Below are 13042 nucleotides of genomic sequence, written 5' to 3'. Positions count from 1 at the left end.
GCATTTATATACACTGGTGCAATTTTAAAAATACCAGTTAGCCTAATCTGCATCTTTTTGGACTTTGGGAGGAAACCGGAGAATCGACACAGGAATCCCCACACAGGAATCGAACCCAAGGCGACAGCTTTTATAAAATATAATTATTGTGTATAGGATGTGTTGCTAGTCATATCCAAAGCAGTTGTACATTAAACTTGAAGAAATATATAAATGTTAGATAGTAAATAAATAAATAGATTGTAAATTAATGTAACGAATAGATTTTAAAATATTTAAAACAAAGATGAAGATCTTGAGTTTTCAAGATTCAAGATTTAAAAGTTCTACATCCCTACTTACAGTAAATGTAAGGAAATATGTGATACGTAGCGTATTAACTGCTTTGTACAAAAGGTCAGATACTGCTCATGCCTAATCTCCCCAGCTCGGGTACACAGTGTCATTAAAGCGAAAAGGAAAAGAAAAAAAAGATGAAGAGGAAAAAGTTCACTCCTTTAAAAATTCATTTAAATATTTAAAAGATTATACTTTTTTTTCTTTTCTTTTTTTTTTTACTTAAGTTGATGTAGGGAATATATTTTGTAATGAAAACTGTTGTATTAAATTAGAAAAGAATGCAAAATAGAGAAATTTTCAATAGTGCTCCCAGACGTCTGGACGCCACTCTATATGTAAATGAAAGTACCTGAAGGTGTCTGATGAGAGTACGTCTGGGCAGTTAATCCCAGTTAGAAATGACTACTTTCCCCACTTTGTGTACATTCATGTACTGTCTGTAGTCACATGACTCCCCATCCAGGCTGTCACATGGAGGAGAACTCTTTCATTAGAAAAAAAAAAAACATAACGGCTTTAATAGTTGAGCATATTTACAGTGAAAACCTTGTCAGGGAACTAAAAAATAATCATTATAATAATGAATTATAATTGAATGATATTGATTTGAGGTTGTATCGCCCAGCATAGCTGAGTGTGTGACTGCAAAGAGTGAGCCTTGTGACAATTACTGCAATTTACCAGGTTGATTAGGGTCCTGAAATGAAATCCATTTTACGTTTACTGCAGTCCTTCTCTCTTCGATACAAGCATTTGAGTGCAGTATTTTGGGTAGCTATACAATGCACGTTCCTCCTTTTTTAATCTGGCTAAAAGGCCACAGAGCAGAGGCAGAGCTGCATTTCTATGAGTGCAAATCACATTGGCCTTGAACCCATATTGTATAAAGGAAGAAGAAGAAAAAGCAGCAGAAGAAGCCTTTATTTATCACATCCACACATTATAGCACAGTGAAATTCTTTTATCACACATCCCAGCTTGTTAGTACTGTAGGCCAACCTACCTTCAAGACCCAACTATCTGATCGGTAGCCCAGCCTCATTTGTTGAGCCACCACTGACTTACATGGGAGTATCAAAAGGTTTCGAGATTAGCTCTGTTTACGAGCTCTGTTTATTCGCCTTATGTTCTCCATTAGACGCCTTAAAGCCTGGCAGTAGAATACGCTATCGACCGTCTAGCTCCTGGGGACGAATTCTTGATGCACAAGACAATGAGAATGCATTTGGTGGAGCTGCGGACCTGCTTCGTCTTTTTCGTGCGTGGATATGATAATGATGAGCTCTTCCACTGTGAAGCCCCAAGTTTCATCCCCGGTGATGGGACATAATAGATGGGTCATCTACGTCACACTGACGAAGGTCTTGGCAGACTTTGATTCAATGTCCATTCTGCTCCTGGGTCAGCAGCCTGGGGACACACATAAAGATTGCCTGGACTGTTCCGTATGACACACCGACAATGTTGTGGATTGGTTTTGACATTTTCGGTGGTTGAGCTTATTGAAGGTCTTCCCGATCTCTCCGTATCTTCCAGTGATGTTTTTCCGCTCTTGAAGCACGTGTGCCACTCAATACACCTCGAACGACTCATTGCAACATCGGCACAAACTTGCCAAATCGTAAAATCATGCAAATGTGGCAGATTGGTCCATTTTCACACAGAATTTGACGTTCGCTTGTAATGTTTAACTTTGTTACAAAACCTAGTTACACTAAAACGGGGTCTAGAATCTAACTTTCGGTGCGGTGTAGGCCTAGCGGAGCAAGAAAAGACAAACAACAACAGAGCTTAACCCCGGAACCAAAAACACAGACATGGGGACAAAATAAACTTAGTGGGCGAGATTGTAAAACATAGCAGTTATTTTTCTTTCACGTTAAACTACTAAAAAAACATCTATATAACCCCTTTATGTGGCGGTGCTACACGCTCTTTGTTCTAACTTGCTGTCCAGATGACCAGTTGCACAGGGCAGTGTCTTTTGGCACACTGACTTATGAAGGTAGGATCTCCCTGTGAAGGTGCGTGCAGCCTAGTCTCGTAAAGGTTTTATACCACCTCGTAAACATACAGTATAGTACATAAAATGTTTTAATATACCAATATAACACAATGCAATCATGGCACTATGTGAGAGTAAAAATACTTATAGGTATTTTATAAAACTTCTTTATTTGTTATTTTTAGCGTAATAAAGAAGAGTGCAAGCTGTAGAGGACTGAGCATGAGTTCATGTTTCAATTATAAGCAGTCTGAGCCCTCAAGGCATTAGCATCATTAAGCCCATCCATATTGCCATATAATAATATAGCCATATTATTGCATATCCTTGTTATAAACGCCATATTATAACTGATATCAGTTTGAAGTCTCCCAGTATAAAATGTGTTGCGTGACTACATTAGAGTGGTATGTTCTAAGGGGTTGAATAGAGATCCTGAGGCATTATGCAATCAATAAAGGGAGGGAAAATAGCCTGCAACTATTTAGTTTAGCACATCAGTTTCAGTAGATCAGTCCATGTTGCTGTCATGTGGCCTGCTATATCCACAGTATGTGAAAAAACGAGAATGGGCTCCTCTGGCAGACAGAATCTGCGTCATGAAATTACACATTCCGACGACTAGCGTATCAGCGTTTCAGCTTCTTCTCAACTGGGAGTTATTTACTAGCAAATCTCTCTTGCCTCCACCCATGACACTACTGTGATAAACATTGTTTTAATAAGCAGAGTTAGTCTGCTTGAGCTTATAATGATTAACCCTGCCTGTGGCTACAACCTGAATTATGCTAGCATGCAAACGAGTGTGACCAAATGAACACTGTTCTATGCTAAACAAACAGATGTGCAGGATGCCAAAAGACACCCATAGTTTCATGCTAAAGTATATGCACAAAAATGTGTTGCATGATACTGTAGTGAACATGGTGTACGCCACCAACGTGTAAGCGATGGTGCTATTGTAGTTAGAATGCATGTGACGCCTGGCACACTTTGCATCCGGTATTAGAATTAGACCTAATGTAAAAAGTGCAATGAACTAAATCAACAAAGTGTGCTAATTTTACTGATAAAGTAAAAAAAAAAATGATAGAACCAGAAATATTTGTTCAAAATTGTATATAAATGACAAATGACTGACTGTTATCAGCTGTGTACCTGTAATCAAGTGATATTGATACATTTTTAATGCATGCAAAGTAAAGGTTAGGAGCTGGGTGGCTTAGCACAATGGTTAGCACTGTCGTTATGCACCTCCTGGGTCCGGGTTTGATTCCTGCTTCAGGGTCTGTGTGCTTTGCGTTGTGCATGTTCTCCCATGCTTGCTGGGTTTTCTCCCACAGTCCAAAGACAAGCAGATTGGACTCATTGGCATTTCTAAAAATTGCCCGTTGTGTGTGAAAATGCACATGTGAATGTTAGCCGGAGGGCCCATTACAGTTGTAAATATTTATGGTAGTCACCATTGGCCTCCCCGATCTCTAGTTGGACTGCAGCGGTTCCTAGACAGATCAACAGAAAGTAAAGGTTGGTATTGTCCAGAGTATTTTTCTAGAAATGCTGCTTTTTTATATACATTGCATCTCAAAAATACTAAATGTAATGATAATCAGAATTTTTTTTGTATGAATTTTAGTGATTTTACATCTTACAGCCCATAAAATATATATATACAGTAGTCATGTTCAAAAGTTAGTACCCCCTCTTTTAAGTCTATGTTTTGTTTTTTGAGGGGGTAAAAACATAATAAAAATCATCTGACCGTAGAGTGTCTCGTTATTCAGCAAATACAACCTCACATGAACAACATCGTTATCCTTTTTTTTTTATTACTTTTTTTAATTTACTTTAATAAAAAATAATTGAAAAAGAAAAGAAAAGAACCTGCACCACACTGATATAACTACGTTTGATAGTTCTATGTTTGTTGCGCCCCTTTACTTAACTCACACTTTCAGGCTGGATTCTCTTTGACAATATTAGAGATTTGAGATCTGTGGCCATTTCTATCCACAGACACCACTCAGGCCATTGTTTAGTCCTTGTCATTTTAAGACAAGACTACTACGACTGCTGGCAGGTCTGCCTCCACGCGTTATCCGACCTGTGCAGCTAATCCCGAATGCAGTTGCACAATTTGTTCTCAACCTCATGCAGGTGCTCATGTCAGGTTTAATACACTGATGCTTGCATACAAAGCCAAAAACAGGCCAGAACCTACACTTAGAAAATGATGCGTATATCAACATATAGAATTATGGGCAGAAATTCTGCTCAAACGTACAATACAAAATTTGAACAAAACATTGGATAATGGTAAAATTGGTATGTTTATGTTAAACAAATTAAATTAATTACATTACAAATTGTATTTGTTTTAGTAAAATAGACATAATAGCTTATTTAATATTTTCCGGTGTACCTAGGCCAAATTCAATAGGTACACCTGTTCAGTTCAGTTGTTTGTTAAAGCAAATATTTAATCAGCCTATCACATGGCAGAAACTCAATGCATTTAGGCATGTAGACATGGTGAAGGTGATCTGCTGAAGTTCAAACCAAGAATCAGAATGAGGAATAAAGGCAATGCACGTTCGTTGGTACCAGTCACTTGGGTTAACAAAGAATTGTCTGAAAAAAAGAGAGAATATCCAGTTAAAATGCCTTGTTGATGCTAAAGGTCAGAGGAGGATGGCCAGACTGTTTCAAGCTAATAGAAAGGCCCTGAATGCACAACACGTTGAACCTTGAAGCAGATGGGCTCCAGCAGCAGAAACCCATACCTGTCAGATAAGAAGAGTAAATTGAGGCTTGAATTCACATGGGCTCACCCAAATTCAATAGACAATAGAAGATTGGAGGAAAATGTTGCTAACGGTCTCGATTTCGACCGCAACATTTAGATGGTAAGGTCAGAATACTGGCTTAATCAAAATAAAAGCACGGCTCCATACCTTGTACACTATCAACGGTTCAGTTCTGAAGACAAAATGAGGTTCAAGCCAGTACTAGCAAGGTGTACCTAATAAAGTGAGTGTAAATTAAAGCACTCTCACTTATCAGCTATACCGCTTTATCCTGTATACAGGGTCGCAGGAGGCAGGGTACACCCTGGATGGGGTACCAATTCATCGCGAGGCACACATTTACAGTACATTTACATTACGGCATTCGGCAGATGCCCTCATCCAGCGTGACTTACATTACATTATGAGCAGTTGAAGATTAAGAGCCCAACAGTGGTGTTGGTGGGGTTTGAACCTGGCACCTTTTAAACTGTAGTCCAATGCCTTGGTCCAATTAGCCTAATCTGTGGGAGGAAACTGATGTACCCGGAAGAAACCCACCGAGCACGGGGAGAATATACAAACTCCATGCACACAGAGGTGGAACTCAAACCTGTCTGGGAAACGAACCTGGAGGTGCAAGGCAACAGTGATAACCACTAAGCCAATGTGCCACGTAAAGCAATTATCAAATGTTAAATGTTAAGTAAATGACTTGAAGGCATTTCTGCTTTCTATAAAACTGCATTAATAACTAACGTTATTAATACAACTCAATTAAAGTAATAAATTACTAATGAATAAATTACTAAAGAATTTCCTTATATATATATAGTTGTGGCTAGTAGTTTATAATTTACATTATTGGAATAAATAATATAAGGAATAAATGGAGATGATAATAATTTCCATGCACGAGTGGGCGTTACCTACTGTATGTATTAATAACTTATGTAATCATACCACAAGTAAAATTGATGTACAGTTGTAGTCGCAAGGCTAATAAAATCATGCAACACATTACAATGCAACAGATCTAAATAAGTTCTAGTTCATATTATATTATAATGTATAATTATATTGGCTAATCAAAACAATTTGAGCTTTGTTAGACAGGCAATACCTGAAGCTAATGTGTAATAACAATGTTATATAACAGCTGGACAAAATAACTAGAACAAGGCAAGAACAATTTTAACAAAATGCAGACACCATGATTGGTCATCCTAAGAGGAGAAACCTGTTGATTGCCCAGTAGGGGTCACTATGAGATTTGTTCTTAGCCTGGCACCCTAGAGGGTTCACATTTGACTTGCAAAAGTTACAACTCTAGACTTGAAAAATGAGATAAAAGTGAACTACTGGGAAGTGCTTTGTTAGAAATGTCTGGTCCTTATGCAGAAATCCAGACCTGGATGACGCTCATGAGGCACCAACCACTTGTCTTATGGTTGATAGTAACATTGTCTAAAATCCTCTATTACAAATCGAGCTGTACAGCGGGCTTACGGTAACTATACCATCAAAGTAATGCACTTACATATAACCTTACATAATATAGTACTGTATATGCGATGAGGGATTAAGGCAGTTGTGAAGACTAAAGGTGAGCCAACACAGTAATAGCTGGGTGTATCTAATGAAGTGGCCAGTGAGTGTACTGTAGAGTGCACTTTATTAGTGTACTATTAGACTGAAATAATGAAGTTAGATTAGCATCATCTTTGAGAGACAGAGAGACATCTATAAAGAGACAGAAATCGAACCCGGACCCTGGAGGTGCAAGGCGACAGTGCTAACCAGTAAACCACCGTGCCACCTTGTATAAATATTTTAATACTAAATTGATGGCTAGATGTTATATATTGATATGATAATAATATTGATATTATATCAATATAATATACATCATACTATTTTTTTAAATTTGATAAATATCTTTATATACAGTATATATCATTCAGGCTACTTAATAAATGGCTGCTAGTGAACACACTTAAATGAAAAGTAAGGAAAACGTTTCTCGTTATACCAGCCTTGACTTTACACCTCATCAACTTTTTTTCTTTCTTTTTCTGAAACCTCTCCCACTTGTTGCAATCTCTCGTTCTGAGGAAACGTGTTGGGTGACCTGATTTCTGCACCTATAATGACGGCGTGGGTGGAAAGAACCTGAAAAAAAAAAACTTCCCTTCTTGGCCTTTGTCTTGAAACCATAACTCCAAGTGATCTCACATCTGCGTCAGTATCACCTTCTGTCTCTTCTAAACTACCTGACCATGAGCCAAGAAACTTTCAGATATTCATTTTGTAGGATTTGTATATCACTGAGTCACTCTAAAGTCCTTTTTATTATTATTATTTTTTTCATTTTTAGTTTACTGTGGTCCTGGGTGGATAGGGAAAGTGGATGAATATAACTTGTGATGTTTGGAGCATATGGTGCCATGTGTGTAAATCAAGCCAACATATGAAAAGAAAAAAAAAAATTCCAGAGGCCTGTTTTGATTTGATCTCTTTCCATCCATCTGTAAATGGTTTGAGTCTGTCTCGCACAATCTGTCATATAACACTTTGTTTTTTTTTCCCTGAAAGAAGGGAAAAAATGTGAAGACCTGTATCGGTGGAGAACTTGCTTTATTTATGCAGAAATAATAATATATTTATTTGCGGAATATTATGCATGAGAGCTGTCACCAGAAAAGCAGGGCCTCTTCATCATTTGTAGCTTTCGCACCAGATTCCAATTATCATGTAAAACCCATAGCTGCTCATAATTCTTTTAAAATATTGCTATTGATTTATTTATTTATTTATTTATTTATTCTTTAAAAAAAAAAAAAAAACAGGTTCAATTGGTACTAAGGGGTACAAAGTATGCCAAGAATATACATGTCCACACCATTACATCACCACCACCTGCTTGAACCTTTTGACATAAGGCAGGATGGATGCATGCTTTCATGTTGTCCAGGCTGAGAAGATGTCTGACACCATTAATCTGAATGTCACAGCCGAAATTAAGACTTAGACTCTCTTACTCATCTTCTATACCGCTTTATCCTATATTTAGGGTCGTGGTGGGGACTGGAGCCTATCCCAGGAGGCTTAGGTCACAAGGCAGGGTACACCCTGGACAGGGTTCCAATCCATCACAGGGTGCACACACACTAAGGGGTGCACTGCATGCATTTGGTAACGCCAAATAGTCTAATCTTCAGGTCTTTAGACTGTGGGAGGAAGCTGGAGTACCAGGAGGAAACCCACCAAGCACGGAGAGAACACGCAAACTCCATGGGAGATGGGAATCGAGCCTGGCTGGGAATCGAACCCGGACCCTGGAGGTGCAAGGTGACAGTGCTAACCACTACACCACCATGCCACCATAAATGTATCGGGTTGCTTCCATTTGAACGGCTGATGTGTGTTAACAAGAAGTCCGACAGGTATACCTAATGAAGTGGCCAGTAAGTGTATCTCTAGAGTTGTTCTTCAGAGAATGATCATTTAAGGATTAAAAGTAGAATGTTATATATATATGACATTCTACAGAAATAAAAAGTATTTTAAACTTTTTTTGCTTAAAAAAAAAATCCAATTAAGACCAGATATATTGCAGACATTTTTATTGCTTCAGTCTTCAAATAGCTATTGCTTTTTTTTCACCTTTGAAGATATTTTAATAAAACAGCGCTCCTTCTTTGCCCTGAGCCCTTTGCAGTCTATGACTCTAGAAACACAACAGAAAATGAGAATAAAAATGCAGGGTGCAATTCTGTGTGAAAATAAGAACATTAGTCTGATCTGTTCTGCCAAAGTAGACTTGCTTATTTTCAAAGCTCAATTACAATAACTAGCAGCCGGGCTTATCTATATGTGTTTATGCATTTTGACAGGGGAAAAAGAAGAAGGGACAAACGAGAGAAAGAATGCCATTTCTCCGCTTTTCCACCCCGTTCCATTTGGCAAACAGAGATAGGATGTCCGCACGGAATTCCTCAGGATCCTTAAACCTTTCTTTGGCTCTCTTTCTCTTTCCCCACCACTGAGCTTTTCATTATTTCAAACATTTCTCTCCCCTTGTTTGTTTGACCGGCTAACCCAGAAGTATGTGCAAACCCATTTTCACTCCCCTCTGCAAATATTGGTGCACGTTTAACCGCGTGCTGAACTATCTTTAGCATAGGTAAACTGTGTAAAGAAAATATTTTTATAAGAGTAAACCGTATTACATAATAGTAGCCATGAGTAATACATAGGGGAATTACTGGATCTTTAACCTTTTCAAATATTTTCAGATTTAAAAGCATTTTAATGAAATTAACCCGATTAATTAGGTTTAGCATTCACAGCATCAAAAATGGATTTTAAAGTCTGAAATTGGAAGATATGCAAGTCTAGATGTACTGTAAGTGCATGTAATGTATATCGGGACCTTTATTAATTGCAGTCTAATGATGAATTAAAGTCAATGTTAAGTTACAGGAAATGGTGAGGAGATCTGCGGACATTGTGAACTAAGTTTTTCTTGGGTGTGAAACCAAGAAAATCAATGAACAAGGCTTGGTAATGATTGGTATGAGAAGCACGGTGCATATACTGTACATTACACCAAAGGGTGAAAGTGCAAAGAGTCCTTATATACTGTGTGATGGGGAACGAATTCATAAGATAATAAATCAGGTGATTGTGAACGTCAGAGAGTCTGGAGTCCAGGCAGGATGCAAGGGCCGAATGTTGTGCTGCCGGTCTGTGAATCTCTTGGTGTGCTAGATCATTTGCTTTATTTAAGGTGACATACTAGTGATGGGTCGTTCATGAATGATTCCTTCTTTTTGAACAAATTTTTAACGTGACTGAGAAGAACGAGTAGTCTCGGAGAGCGAGTCGTTCATTTTCTACTGGGCGCACATGCGCAAAGCATCGCAAAAACCTCCGTAGATTATTTACAGGAAACAGAAATTAGTAGTTACCTTTCAGTCTTTTGGTCATTTTTTTGTCACGTGACTCCCATAGACGCTATGCAGTGCAGTACAGAGGAAACAGAATTGAACGGTTCTCAACGAATCTCCTAGACAGAGTTGTTCTTTTTATTTTCTGTTTCAATTATGTTCCTAGCTGCATTGTAATATTTTCATTACTTGAACTATAGCCAAAATCTTTGTTTTGGGGGTCTGTTTCTTGAAAATGTAACATTTTATTTTATTTCTGATCAAAAGAACGAAATGAACTAAATGACTCAAAAAAGATTTGTTCATTTTGATGAATGAGATTCAAAGAACCGAGTCACTAAAATGATTTAAACTTCCCATTACTAGTACAGCGGGGCAAAAAAAGGATTTAGTCAGCCACCAATTGTGCAAGTTCTCCCATTTAAAAAATGACGTAGGCCTGTAATTTTCATCTCAACTATGAGAGACAAAAAAAGGAAAAACAAATCCAAAAAAATCACACTGTAGGATGTTTAAAGAATTTATTTGCAAATTATGGTGGAAAATAAGTATTTGGTCAATAACAAATTTTCATCTCAAATAATATTTGTTATATACCCTTTGTTGGCAATGCCAGAGGTCAAACGTTCTCAGTAAGCCTTCACAAGGTTTTCACACACTCTTGCTGGTATTTTGTCCCATTCTCCCATCCAGATCTCCTCTAGAGCAGTGATGTTTTGGGGCTGTCGCTGGGCAACATGGACTTTCAACTCCCTTCAAAGATTTTCTATGGGGTTAAAATCTGGAGATTTACTAGGCTACTTAAAGACCTTGAAATGCTTCTTACGAAGCCACTCCTTCGTTGTCCGCGCGGTGTGTTTGGGATCATTGTCATGCTGAAAGACCCAGCCACGTTTCATCTTCAATGCCCTTGCTGATGGAAGGAGGTTTTCACTCAAAATCTCACAATACATGGCTCAATTCATTCTTTCCTTTACACGGATCAGTCGTCCTGGTCCCTATTGCAGAAAAACAGCCCCAAAGCATGATGTTTCCACCCCCATGCTTCACAGTAGGTATGGTGTTCTTTGGATGCAACTTAGCATTCTTTCTCCTCCAAACACGACAAGTTGAGTTTTTACCAAAAAGTTCTATTTTGGTTTCATCTGACCATATGACTTCTCCCAATCCTCTTCTGGATCATCCAAAAGCCCTCTAGCAAACTTTAGACGGGCTGGACATGTACTGGCTTAAGCAGGGGGACACATCTGTAGGATTTGATTCCCTGGCGGCGCAGTGTGTTACTGATGGAAGCCTTTGTTACTTTGGTCCCAGCTCTCTGCAGGTCATTCACTAGGTTCTGGGATTTTTGCTCACAGTTCTTGTGATTTTTTTTACTTCAAAAAGAGATCTTGCGTGGAGCCCCAGATCGAGGTATGTATCGTATGTCTTCCATTTTCTAATAATTGCTCACACAGTTGATTTCTTCACTCCGAGCTGCTTACCGATCGCAGATTCAGTCTTCCCAGCCTGGTGCAGGTCTACAATTTTGTTTCTGGTGTCCTTTTGCCCCACTGTACATACATACAAGACATGCAGTAGGGTTGGTGTTCCATGAAAACAATGGTGACCATCACCCAAGGACCCACTAGAAGATGAGAATGCCTGAGAGGAATTCTGCTCATATTCCACCCATGGATGGAATTATGCCCAGTTCTTTTGATCCCTGGTGTAGAATGTGAACGGAAAATGTCTAATGTTTCGATTTGCGCACTCTGCTTGACCTTGGGGATGATACCAAGATACCAGGCATACTGAGACACTTCTCACTACCAAGTTACATTTCAGGACGTCCGAGCCAATCATTTGCACATGTTCTCCATTAAAAGGTTATGGCAGGAAATGCAACACTGACCCCTCTTCCAAATATCTCCTTTAAAGCTGAGCTGCTGCGTATTATTTAAATTTTTGGGATTACTGTAGGACAGTAAAATAAAAAAAGGAATATTTTAGTTTAATAATGTAATCAAAAATCAACATGTTTTATATACAGTTACAAAATGTATAACTCCATGACAGTTCAGCATAAGTTTGGTAAAGGTTATAGCAGAGACACATGTGATTCTTAAATACATCTTAACATTTCGTAGCTAGTGTGTAGTTAAGTCTATGGATGATTAGAGCAAGTTACCAAGAAAATGTCAGGAATTGCAATTTGGGAAAATTCTGCAAACTGTTCAGGAATTTGGTAAAAGCTCAATAATATACTAATCTGAGCAACTGTAGAAAAGAAAAAGAAAAATCCACACATTATCACAATACAACTTTCAATCTGTAATTTAATATGACTAAGTTAACAAGCTAAACATTACTGCAGTAATGCTTTTCCCAAATCAAAAACTTGTTATTCAGATTACAGCTGAGAATAACCATCTATCAACATCGTATCTGGCAAAAGTTTGTGCATTTCGAACATAATAGCAGCCCACAAACGTAATAAACCACAAGCATAATACAAATCTGCAGCTTTTAAAGTAATAATACCACTAGCATAATACATTTCTAACAAACCCAACAGCAGTTTGCAGGGATTTGTTCCATTTGTGGGAAAGTGGAAATCATCTTTCAAAATTGTAATAACTTCCTACAATTTTCATATTGCGTTTGCAGGAAAATTATTACGTTTGTGGGATTCATTATATTAAAAGCTGCAGGTTTGTATTACATTTGTGGTTTATTATGTTTTTGGGATGTTATTAGGTTGACGTGGCTCACATATCTTCTATCAGATTCTACTGTCATGCTCAGAATGCTGCAGGTTCTGCATATATTCCGGATATAATTTTTGAGTACTTGTGGGTATTTTGCTACTGTATATGTGGTAACAGACCAGCTCGGCTTCCACAAACTGGTCTTGCATTCATATTCAGTTGTATTCGTATTTCACAAGCTGGGCTAATACTGTACGTCCATAATTAGTC

Source organism: Clarias gariepinus, chromosome 18 (genome assembly GCF_024256425.1).
Source record: "Clarias gariepinus isolate MV-2021 ecotype Netherlands chromosome 18, CGAR_prim_01v2, whole genome shotgun sequence".
NCBI lineage: Eukaryota > Metazoa > Chordata > Actinopteri > Siluriformes > Clariidae > Clarias > Clarias gariepinus.
The sequence above is the reverse complement of the archived record's forward strand: the minus strand, read 5'-3'. Positions refer to the sequence as shown.